Source organism: Suncus etruscus, chromosome 1 (genome assembly GCF_024139225.1).
Source record: "Suncus etruscus isolate mSunEtr1 chromosome 1, mSunEtr1.pri.cur, whole genome shotgun sequence".
Classification (NCBI taxonomy): Eukaryota; Metazoa; Chordata; class Mammalia; order Eulipotyphla; family Soricidae; genus Suncus; species Suncus etruscus.
Window position 1 is genome coordinate 133,314,637 of NC_064848.1, and position 12,436 is coordinate 133,327,072.

The window sequence follows — 12,436 nt, forward strand, 5'->3', positions numbered from 1 at the left end:
TTTAGTTTGCCTAGCATAAAGGAACAGTGTCACATGATATTTATGGTGCATATGGGGGTAAAATAGCAAACTAGACAATATCTATAACATAATCTTAACCTGAGCTCATATCCCAACCAAGATTTTTCTACCAGAATTTCCTACTAAGCAGATCCAAAACAGGGGATAAAGGAAGCTACCTCTTTTTTTTTTTTATTTTTGGGCCACACCCGGTAATGCTCAGGGGTTACTCCTGGCTATGTGCTCAGAAGTTGCTCCTGGCTTGGGGGACCATATGGGACACCGGGGGATCGAACCGCGGTCCGTCCAAGGCTAGCGCAGGCAAGGCAGGCACCTTACCTTTAGCGCCACCGCCCGGCCCCGAAGCTACCTCTTTATATGGAATTGACACCAAGAATTATAACTATTAAGAAAGCACGTCTACAGAAACATACAAAAGAAATATAGGCATTCCCTTTTTTCGAGATAGTTGGAAAGGTAGAATCCAGAGTACAGTTTCATATTGCCCCGTGGTCTTGTGGACTCAGAGAAATAGTTTGCAGAAGACTGGAATCAGGAGTGTTTATGAGCTGAGGGTCTCTCAGAAGCCAAGTCGCCTAGCAAGCCACAATCTACAGTGGGGTGGAGATGGGAGTAAAAGAGCACACAGAATGTGTCTGCGGAAGTGGTGGCTGCAGCTTCTTCTCCAGCAGGAAGACTTAGCAGGCTTCAAGGGTGTCCTTTAGTTTTGTGAGTCAGCTGGCAGCTTACTGGCGTAGGGAGAAGGTTCCTAACTGAGGGTGAAAAGGGTTAAATAGGGGAAGATAAAGAATCAGGGTTGAGGGGGTGAGAGGATAAAAGAGTATTTGTAAGGTGGTAGACAGGGTTGGGGGAGGAGGGATATTATTAAAATATGAACTATATACAATATATATTCAGTACAGTAAAGATTAGATGAGCATAGAGGAGTCCATCACGCACGCACGCACGCACACACACACATATAGATAGACAATGTAGATTTATTTGTCGGGTACAGTTGAAGGACTGACCCTTACGGAATGGGTAAGAGCACTTAAAATAAATGAGGCTGGCACGTTGGTGGATTTCCAATATCTAGGATATATAATTTTTATTGAATAATTATTAGTAGTGTGTTAATAAAACATCTCTACAAAGAGTCTAAGCATGATTGTTTAACTATTATAACACATTGTCTTCAATATATCTGCACTTCTTCCTAGGAGAGTACTTAATCGAAAATAGATTAATAATAGAAAATACACTTTCAATCTTTTTTAAAATGATTGTAAACAGGAATTATGCATGATGGGGTATATTTGTATGTCTGTTCTTGTTTCTTCCATTCATAGCTTAGAATGAATGTGATATAAGGAACTTTATCAGCAATTCTACTTAAGAGAAAATGGTAGAACCTTAAAACTTTGGTGGTTTGTGAAGTCACTCTTCATAGCCTCTGTTTGTCTAACACTAAATAGTTTTCTGTATGAATGGAAATAAATATTTTCTTGTCAAATCTACTATTACCTAAACTTTATCACATTAAATTATATAAAATACTAACTGGAATAAAATAAATCTCTACTCAGAAATTTTTGCAGTTCTAGTAAGACCAAATAAAAAGCTATAACTTTCTCCATCTGTTTTATCCTTTATAATTGGGGAGGATGAATATAAAGAGGAATTAATATTTTAAAACAAATAACATAAGAAAATTAAGAAAAAAATATGACTAACATAATTTTACACATTATCGGAGCTGGCGAGGTGGCGCTAGAGGTAAGGTGTCTGCCTTGCAAGTGCTAGCCAAGGAAAGATCGCGACCACGGTTCGATCCCCCGACGTCCTATATGGTCCCCCCAAGCCAGGGGCAATCCTGAGCGCCTAGCCAGGAGTAATCCCTGAGCATCAAACAGGTGTGGCCCGAAAAAATTTTTTACACACTATCAAAGTGGCATCTTATAACCTCTGTGTTAGAATAATGACAATAATATAAAATTATGCAGGTCTAATGAGATTACTCCTACAGTGTAATAACACAAATATTTGCAAGAAGTCCTCATGAAGGCTAAAGCAATAGCACAGTGGGTAGGGTATTTGCCGCGCAAGCGGCCCACATGGGCTCGATTCCAGCATCTAATAGGGTCCAAAGAGCCTGCCAGGAGTAATTTCTGAGCTCAGATCTAGGAGTACCCTGAAAACTTTGGGTTGTAGCCAAAAAATAAAAACAAATTAACAAAGAAATAAGTTCTCATCAAGTGGATCTGTATCTTACCGAAGAATCCAGTTTTTAAATTATATCTCTGGCAAAAATAACATCTAATAAGAATAACCTGTGATATTCACTTAAAAATTTTATGGAATAAAAAGACTATACTGATTAGTGTGTATATATATATTAGGATACAGTCATAAATATTTCTAAATAGTAAAAGTATTTTTATTCATGTTTATGGTAAAATACCAACTTGTGAGTGATGTGCATTCCAGATAATCTACTATTTTCTTCAGCTGCATTTACTATACACATATGTTCTTAAAACTTTCTGAATAATAAGAAGGATATGTAGAATTTGGAAACACATTATATTAAAATTACTTCTTATTTTTATAAATTACTCAGAATTTTCTCTATCTTTCTCTAGAACCATCAGGATACATATTTTCAGTTCTTTCACACTGTACTTGGGTATACCCATTTCCCCCCTAATTTCCCTGCAAAGGGAAAGAGTTCAGTAGTCATGAATGATAATATTCTATAGTGGTAAAACAAAAATTGTTAACAATAAACTTAAAGGTGTCAACAGTAAATTTAAAGAGTATTTGAAATGATGTCAGTTTTGAATGAAGACAGCACAAGCACCATTTAAAAAATAAATTAAATGTTCTAGAAGGAGAGACATGACTGTTACCTGTGCTAAGATGAAGAATGTGTGTCTGTGAGGAGTATTCATAGATCTTTTAGTTATAATATTTCAACTCTACAACACAGAAAAGGATTGATATATTGGGTCTATTCATCGGAGATACTATGATGTAATTCAATGGTCAAATGAAAAGAGTAAACACATTGTTTATGAAGCAACAATTCTTTCCTTCTTGTTTGGAATGATTTTGGTGACTTTTTGACATTAACTCATCAGGACAAAAAATTTTTATTTCTGATTTGGTAAAATTTGTGTGTATATCTAATAAATAACATAATTTTGGGGGCCATTATAGGTTTTGTATGTTCTCTGAAGATAAATAATTACAACATTCATCTATAGGAATACCTATTTCTCTAATGGCATCTATTTCTCTATGTCTTCTTACCTTGGAGAAAGGTAAGGAGTTTTCTGATATTAAGTGTTCTATGATAAGTTTTTTCTAATATTAAGAGTTATCTATTTTACAACATTCCAATTATCTAGGGATTTATGAAAATATTTTTAAAAGGGGATATATAACCTAAAAACATATATACTCTTTGAAATAAAACAAATTCTAATCATGTTGCCTTAGTTCTCTCATTAGAAAGGAAATTGTTAAAGAATCACATAGGAAATACTAAATTTTATGTTCTTGACCTGAAGGCACATGAATCCATTTATCCTGGAAAAAGGTTAGTATAAAAATACTTCAGTTATGTATATATTGTCCATTTGAGTTTCTTTTTTCCAAAACTTCTTTTAAAAAGATATAAAAGGACCTGGCTACAAATCTGAAAAGGCCAGATGCTTGTCCTCAGGAAATACTTTCTGCTTGGAACTGCCACAATCAGGGCATTGTGTGTAGAAGCAGATACTTTGGATTCCAACTCGCAAGTATTTCATTCTCACAGTGGCTCAGAAACATCCTGGAAAGCCATGGAGGAGCTTTGTGCCAGGAACTCCCCTAAGCTTTCTTTGAAACTGAACTTATTATATTTCTGCAGTACTAATTTGCTTTGGAAATCTCCTGAGAGACTGGAAAGGATAAACGGAACTGTCAATCTCTAACCTGACTCTAGTTAGTGGAACAGCGTTCATAAGAGCTTAGTAGAGCTCCTGCTTCAGGCTACAGAGGAAGCTCTTATGGGATTCAGGTGATGTTTCTACCCGAGTCACACAGACTCTTTTTCACTTTGCCCCACCTGTTATCTCTGTCTGTCTGAAAACATAAAAATTGACTACATCAAGACCAGAAATATCAACACTATTGTAAAATCCTTACATTGACTAAAATGAATTAATAAAAAGACTTTAAATGCCTTTATTGAGAAATATAGAAAAATATACTGATTTAAATAAGAATGACATTATTTATCTCTCTTTGGAATCCAAATCTACTGATTTAAATAAGAATGACATTATTTATCTCTCTTTCCTCAAGAAGCAGATGTTATATAGCACCATTAGGAGATTCAGCTGAATTTCAGATTTTAATATTGGTGGCTGGGTTTTATTTGAGTTGTCTCCCAACATTCCAATATCCCCATAGAATATGTTCATATTCTTGCAAGTATTCATTCATTGAAATTCTTCTGTATATTTTTCTATGGAGTTTCTCCTACTTTGAGCATGGCCATAGTTGTAATGGATACTTTATGGAGCCAGATATAGTCTGGATCCACCAAAGGAGTCTGCTATTAGAGCTAACCAGGAGAAAAACAAATAAAAATGTTTGATTAAAATGTACTTGACAAGATTGTGAAGAAGAAAAAGTGGTCTAATAATGTGTGAGTTTACAGCCTTTGGGTGGATATTCATTAAATTTAATGAAGGCCATTGAGTATAGGCCTTAATAAACACCAATGCCCCTATTTTCTAATAGTGGCTAGCTAGGAAAATGGCATGACAATACTTAGACTTTGGAAATAATAAGAAATCACCAAAAAGGAAGTCCAGATGGAGAGTTCTAGTATGATTTTGCCTTGAAACATATACAAGTAAGTTTTACAAGAATTGTCTGAGAGCCACACTAGGCCCTATTACTTAATCACTGAGAACATACATATGCTGGTTTGCTGAAGGCATGTGGAAACATTGAATCAGTTGTTGTACACATGGGTTTAGTGATTGACAATTATGTATTTGCTGAAAGGAATGGATACTTACTTAGGACAGTTAAAAAAGTGTGAAACTGTTCATTCAAATTCCTTAACTTCATGAGCCTTTCTTAGGTTCTAAGAGAGGAGAAAAAGAGAAAAGAAAGACAAATCAGTGAAGAGTAAAAATAAATTAAAAAGGACAGAAATGGATGTTGACTCTGGAGTCTTCTCTCTGATTGAAGTGTATAAAGGGAAATAAGCCACTTTGTTCTGTCATCTATCCTGTTTGAATTTGAGGAAGCAGTGACATTACATTTAATGTAGGGACTGGAGAAATAGCTCAATGGACTAGAGTGTATTCGTGACTTGTGGAGTTCTCAGATTTGATTTCTGGCACCATATGGTCTTTTGAGCACTGCTAGATCACCCTGATGACCCTCTCCTCTTCACAACTGAACTAAAGAACATCAAAGAAGCATCAAAGATGTTTAAAACACAAAGTCAGTGTCTTAAAAAAGGGGTCATTTATGTCCACCATCTATTAACTATAACTGGGTTATATTTTAAGTACCTAATATTAATAAAATGCATTGTAAAATTACACCATCAATTTCACACTGTTTATATTTTTCTTTGAATATGTCTGAACTTCAATTAGTATAAAGTACTGGGTTTCTTTTCTAGAGACTATTGCTATAAGTACCAGATGGTTCTCTCTTCCACTTGAAAATAAAATTATCTGAGAGACTTTGCCAATGTGTCAGTGATGTTATTCATGGATATATATTCCAAATGAAATACTTGTCTCTGACAAAATTTATCTGACATATCTTTCATTTGCCTCAAAGATGGTAGTTCAACTGTAAATAGTATCAAGTCTACAGACATAAAAATATTACTCTAAGAAAATTAATATTTTATTATACAATTAAAATAAATATAATTATTTAAAGTTCTAGTTAAATTAAACTTTTTCAAGTTAACAGTAAGGCTTTTTTGATGACTTTAATAATTGCTAAATTATTAATAGTTGCTGTTACTAATAATTGCTAAGTAATTGTTTATGAGATAATAACTATACTGTCTTTTTCTAGACTCTTCAAATCAGTAACTGATAACCCTACAGAAACACAAGACTGTGTTGTGATAGCATGCTAATGTTTGCCATACAGATACCACTATCTACATTAAAAATAAATATACATATATAAATGTTGATATATTTGTTTATATGTTTATAATTTTACTAACATTTATAGTCTATATGTCACCATACCCCAAAGGGCCACGCTCTCTTCCATTGTAAACCCCAGTTTCTACTCTCAAGTCCCCTCTAATTTGAGGTGCTCAGTTCTATAGTCTAGAACCCAGGGTTTGGAATGAATTGACCTTGTTCACACCTTTGTTTTGTTTTACTAGACACCATAGATAAATGAGTTTAACTGGTGCTTGGACTTTTTCAGGCTTATTTCACTCAGTATGACCCTCTTCAATTCTATCCTAGTTAGAGCAAACTTCATGATTTTGTCTCTTTCTGGGAATGCTTAGTATTTCATTGTGTATAGAGGTCACAGTTTCTTTATTCATTTGTCTGTCATTGGACCATTGCATACTGTCCTATATTAATACAAACTTACAATATTTTATTTATTTGGTTGGGGTTTAACCACACCCGGTGACACTCAGGGATTACTCCTGGCTATGTGCTCAGAAATCACTCCTGGCTTGGGGGACCATATGGGATACTGGGGAATAGCGCTGGTAAGGCAGAGAACTTACCCCTTGCACCACTGCACTGGCCCCAAACTTGCAATATTTTAAAAAATATAATGGAGTATTGGTTGTCATTCCTATTTTCTTTTTTTGTCTTGTTTTGTTTTGTTTTGGGGGGACCACACCCAGTGGTACTCAGGGGTTACTCCTGGCTCTTGGCTCAAGCAGCAGGCTGGAAGACCATATGGGATGCTGAGGATAGAACCCGGGTCTGTCCCAGATCAGCAGTGTGCAAGGCAAATGCCCTACCATTGTGCTATTGCTCCAGCCCCCATCCATATCTTCCATCCTCTATGAAAACTTACAACCACTGGAATATTTGGGGGAAGAAAATGTGATCCTGGAAAAGTTTGTCTCTTTACATTTTTTTTGTTTATTTTTTGGTCCTCACTCAGGGTTTACTCCTGGCTATGCACTCAGAAATCGCTCCTGGCTTGGGGGATTATATTGGATGTCGGGGGATCAAACCGAGGTCCATCCTAGGCTACCACGTGCAAGGCAGAGGCCTTACCACTTACGCCACTGCTCTGGCCCTCCTTACATTTTGATGACACAAGTTTGATCTCCTTTTGATACAGAAAAAGGATTATAGTAAGATTATAGTAATTAAGATATTCTATTGGAGAAGAGATGAAATATTACTAGATTTTCAAAAAGAAAACCATCATTTTCTATAAATAGCAGAAAATGTTACTTTTGTTTGGGTAAGTAGGATGATTTGATAGGAAAATTTGGTTATTCATTTGATAAATTAATGTGAATCATGTTTCAGTTTATTCCACATTTATATACAAAATATATTACAAATGTAGTAAGAAAAACAATAGTTGAAAGTTTTTTGGGAAAATGTTGACAATCTTTATGACCTGGATATACAAGATATTTTCTAATATTAGAAAAAATATAGGTACTAATGTTGAAAATTAAATAATAGTAAGATGATAAATTTCCAAACTATATTGAAAAGAAAGATTATGACTTGAGAAGAGCTGTTTTTGACATATATAATTACCAATGAATTGGTATCAATATAAGAGTACTTAAAACTACAAGGAAAAAATAAAAAGAATGAAGTAGAGAGGCTGGAGTGATAACACAGTGGAAGGGCATTTGCCTTGCACATGGACAACCCCGGACAGATCCAGGTTCAATCTTCAGCATCCTATATGGTCCCCCAAGTCTGACAGGGGTGATTTCTGAGCACAGAGCCAGGATTAACCCAACTGCTACCAAAAAACAAAATCAAAAAAAGAAAAATTATGTAAAAACACAAATGACATTTATTTAAAAAAAATATAAAAACGGGGCCGGCGAGGTGGAGGTAAGGTGTCTGCCTTGCAAGCGCTAGCCAAGGAAAGGACCACGGTTCAATCCCTTGGCGGCCCATATGGTCCCCCCAAGCCAGGGGCAATTTCTGAGCCCGTAGCCAGGAATAACCCCTGAGCATCAAACGGGTGTGGCCCGAAAAAACAAAATAAATAATAAATAATAGTTACATCAGCTTATAAGTGTAATAATGAATGGAATTTAGCATTAGTGTTTATTTATAAATATTACTAAACAAAATTACCAATAGTTTGAAAAGGTGTGAATAATGAGAATGAAAATTTGAAATTTTTGAAAATTTTGAGGGTTATATAAGTTAATATAAACATTTTGGAAGCCAAAATGCTCACTGGAATTTTAATTCTTACTGAAGGGTTTCACTTATCTACGTACACCTCACTAACTTGATGTAAGATGGAAGAGTATAAAAATTTTTACTATTAATTTAAAAAAGGAAACAACACAAATATACAACACAAGAGAAACATATATTTATAGTTTAATAGATTTTCACAATGTGGTTTTACACAATGGTGAAAATAAATTATATGCTTTTATAAAACCATGCACACATTTTAATAATTTAATTATTAACAAAAATCAAGTTCCATAAATATTACCTTATGTAATAATTCCTTTTGTACTATCCAGCTCATATCTTGGTATTATAAATTAAGAGATTATTGCAACCCATTCTTCATTCCAGGTTAGTAATGAATCAGCAATTTAAAAGTAAAACATGTTGTTGGACTGCAGAGGTAGTCCAGGGTTAAAACATGAACTTTGCATGTATTTTATCCCAGCACTTAATATGGTCCCTGAACTAGCAAAAGTGGCCTTTGAGCATAGATTCAGCAATAACCCCTGAACACTTTCATATGTGACCCAAAAGCCTCTCAAAGGAGAAAAATTGCAAATTTTATCTTTAGTATTATAAACTAAAGACCTATGAGTTACTGTGTTTATTATACCTTGAGTTGTTGGAATGATAGAAATATTATATAATATTATACTGCCCACTTAAAATATATTCTAAATGATTTTTAGGTGAAACAGCCAAATTTTTCAGCTAAAATTTCAGCTTCATAAGGCTTATTTCATTCTTAGAATTCAGTCCTAAAGACAGAAAATTCTTTCTGCTTCTGTGCTTTCTCCAACTGTGAGCACTCTGTCAGCACTGTATAAATAATTATTATTAATAACTACCATCACCATCTTCTCTTTGTGTTCAGCCCCTGAAAATAACCAATTCTTATCTGATAAAATATAGTAGAAATGGTAAATTATTTGGTTGTTATGATGAATAGGAAGTGATAATTGTGCTGAAAGCCACAGGAAAAAGTCTAAGAATGATAGGACAGAATAGCATCTTTGCCACATAAAAACAGTTTTCACTTAGGTGCATTTCATTGACTTGAACAATACATATGAGTATGTCTTGTGCTTTAGACTCTAAGAAGTGAAAGATAGTTAAATTTTGAACTTTGGTCATTCAGCACATATTTGGTGAATTCCTTCTTGTGAAATGCATCAGAACAGGCTCTCTCTATCTCTAACTCTCCTCTCTATCTCACTTTCTCTATAACTACATGCAGGGCATGTAGTCTCTATAATATATCTCATTTATTATTCAGTTGCTGAAATATTCCTAAATTGCGCTTTCTGATACAAAGCGCTGATAGTCATTTTTAATTTCTAGTTCATTAAAACAGAAACAAAATACCTGGCATTGCTAGACACAGAATATATATATTTTTTTCTATGTTTGAGTTTCTATAACAATTTCATCATCTCCTTGATTCAGGCCGGTAGGGCAAACCTAGGTGTTCTCTCCCCAGACCCCACTAACTGAAGCCTCTGTGGTTCATTATCCTCCTGAGTCATTGTTCATTTTCTTTTCAAATTTATAAACATTTTTCTGAACTTTCTCAAATTACCAAATTATGTAGTGATGCTGTTTTCCAAATTGATAGAAATATTTCTACTGAGACAGAAGAAATACTTTAAGAAAAAAAGGAAAAAACAAAAGATAAAATTTTTACAGGAAAGGGGGCCAGAGTAATAGCCAGTGGGTAGTGTTTGCCTTGAACACCACCAGCCAAGGTTGGATTCTCCCCAACCTATATGGTCCCCTGAGACTGCCAGGAGTATTTTGTAAGAGCAAAGTCAAAAATAACCCCTGAGAACAGACAGGTGTGACTCTGAAGATTTATAGCAATATAGATAATAATAGACATATGATCATATCAATTAGGCCTTTACTAAGTGAAGACTGTATTTTAAGTTCCTCATATTAGTTTTTTCAAAAAGATAACATTATGATAATGAGCAAAATTTTTGTCTTCATTGCTCTTTCTTACTCAGATTAAGGGCTAATGGTTTGAGAAGTTAAATAATTTGCAAGATTATAGAAATAGAAGGTGTAGAAGCTGAGTTTGAGTGGAGTCAGACTGTAATGAAGGTTTCTTATTTTCAGCTTGTAATTTGTTCACAATTTCTTCATTTTAGGAAGAATTGGAAAAGACCCATGAAGGATTCATGGTTCCTGAGAACTCAAAATAGGCAAAAGTAAAGACTAGTCAAATGTAACAAGGCAATTTTCTCTTAAAATTTTGAAATTAACCTGCAGTTTAAAAAGGCACTTTGTGTTCCAGAAATAATGTACTCAGATCATGGATTGCTAAATACTTAACTGAATCTTCAACAGAATATTATTCTTTGCAGATTATTTTTACCTTTTAGAGTCATTATGTATATTTCAGCTTTTATAAAAAAGTTTATGTAAGATTATGATTTTTTCATTTTGACTTTAGATTCTATTTTTATTTTGGTGGGTTTTATAATTAAGCTAGATAATAAACTTAAATAGTTAAATAAAATAAAGTTAAATAGTTAATATAGTTAAATAAAGCAACTTTCACATTATAATCATGTTCCTATAAATTTACTTCCCTTCCTTATATATATGTAAATAAATAAATGCATATAAATTGCTATAATGATTATTTTGCAATATAACAAACATTTTTCTGAGTGGAATATGTTTATAACTTTTACTTTATAATCATTAGTTTATAAAAGAATAATAAAATTACCATTGTTTATGTGGGAAATATGTGATGTAATAGTTAACAGCTATTTTTAAGTGCAAAGAGAAATTAATTGCTAAAATATATTTAGGTCGTTGTCTACAGTTGAATTAATGATTTTATAGGAATAGGATGCATTTATAGATAGGCTGCTTTTTTAACCTTCTGATATTGTACTAATGACCATTGGAGATACAATAATTTTCACAAATATACTTGTTACTGACTGAACTTTTTCTTCTTTTTTATTTTTAATATCTTTATTTGAACATCTTGATTACAAATATGATTGTAGTTGGGTTTCAGTGATTTAAAGAACACCCTATCTTCACCAGTGCAACATTACCATCACCAGTAGCTTTTTTATTAATTCATATACATATATACATTTATGGAGTACCTATCTTTCAAAAAATTCCAATATATTATAGGACTTAAATAGTAATATTATGGATTTATCATAAAGTTATTAAATATTGATATAACTTTGCCCTAATTTAAGTATATTCATATGTAAAAAAGTATTTACTCTTTATATGTACTTTTTTCTCTTCTTTTCACTAAATTCTTTTTTTTTTTTTTTTATGTTTTTTAATATTTTATCTTCTCTTTGCATGTATAACATAAACCACTTCAACGATCACAATCCTTTTTTCCCCAATGCCACAAACTCTTACAAACAGAAGCTGGTACTGATGCTTATCAAAATATACAAGACAATTGATGTTTCATATAAAACCACTTTATATGTTAACTTGTTCCCAAAACCTTTTTTTTTCTTTTTTTGGCCTGGTTTAAAAAAATGTTGTTACAAATATTTACAACAATTTCTCCTGTTAGATGAACATTCTTATAAACTGAAAAAGGGAATTTTATGAACAGACCATATAAAACAGAGACAATGTCAGAGGCTCCTAGCTGTGCTATTTTTTTTCTTAAATACAGTACTGAAAATGCCCATCAAACCCTTGTATACTATTCTATTCTGTTCACATTAAACTCCCATTTTCTCTAAGTAGTCTATTCACCAATAGGAAATAGAAAGTAAAGGCCTCTTTGCACTGGATCTTCTTTTTGAAAGGAGCTTGGGAAAATAACAAGAGTTAAAATCAAAACAGTCTTTGGTCAGAGCAATGAGGTGACATTTTGATGAAAACTTCACTTGGTCAGCAACCTTATATATAATTAGTACTTTCTGGATATGGGCTAATTTTATGAGATCTCAATAACAATGGGA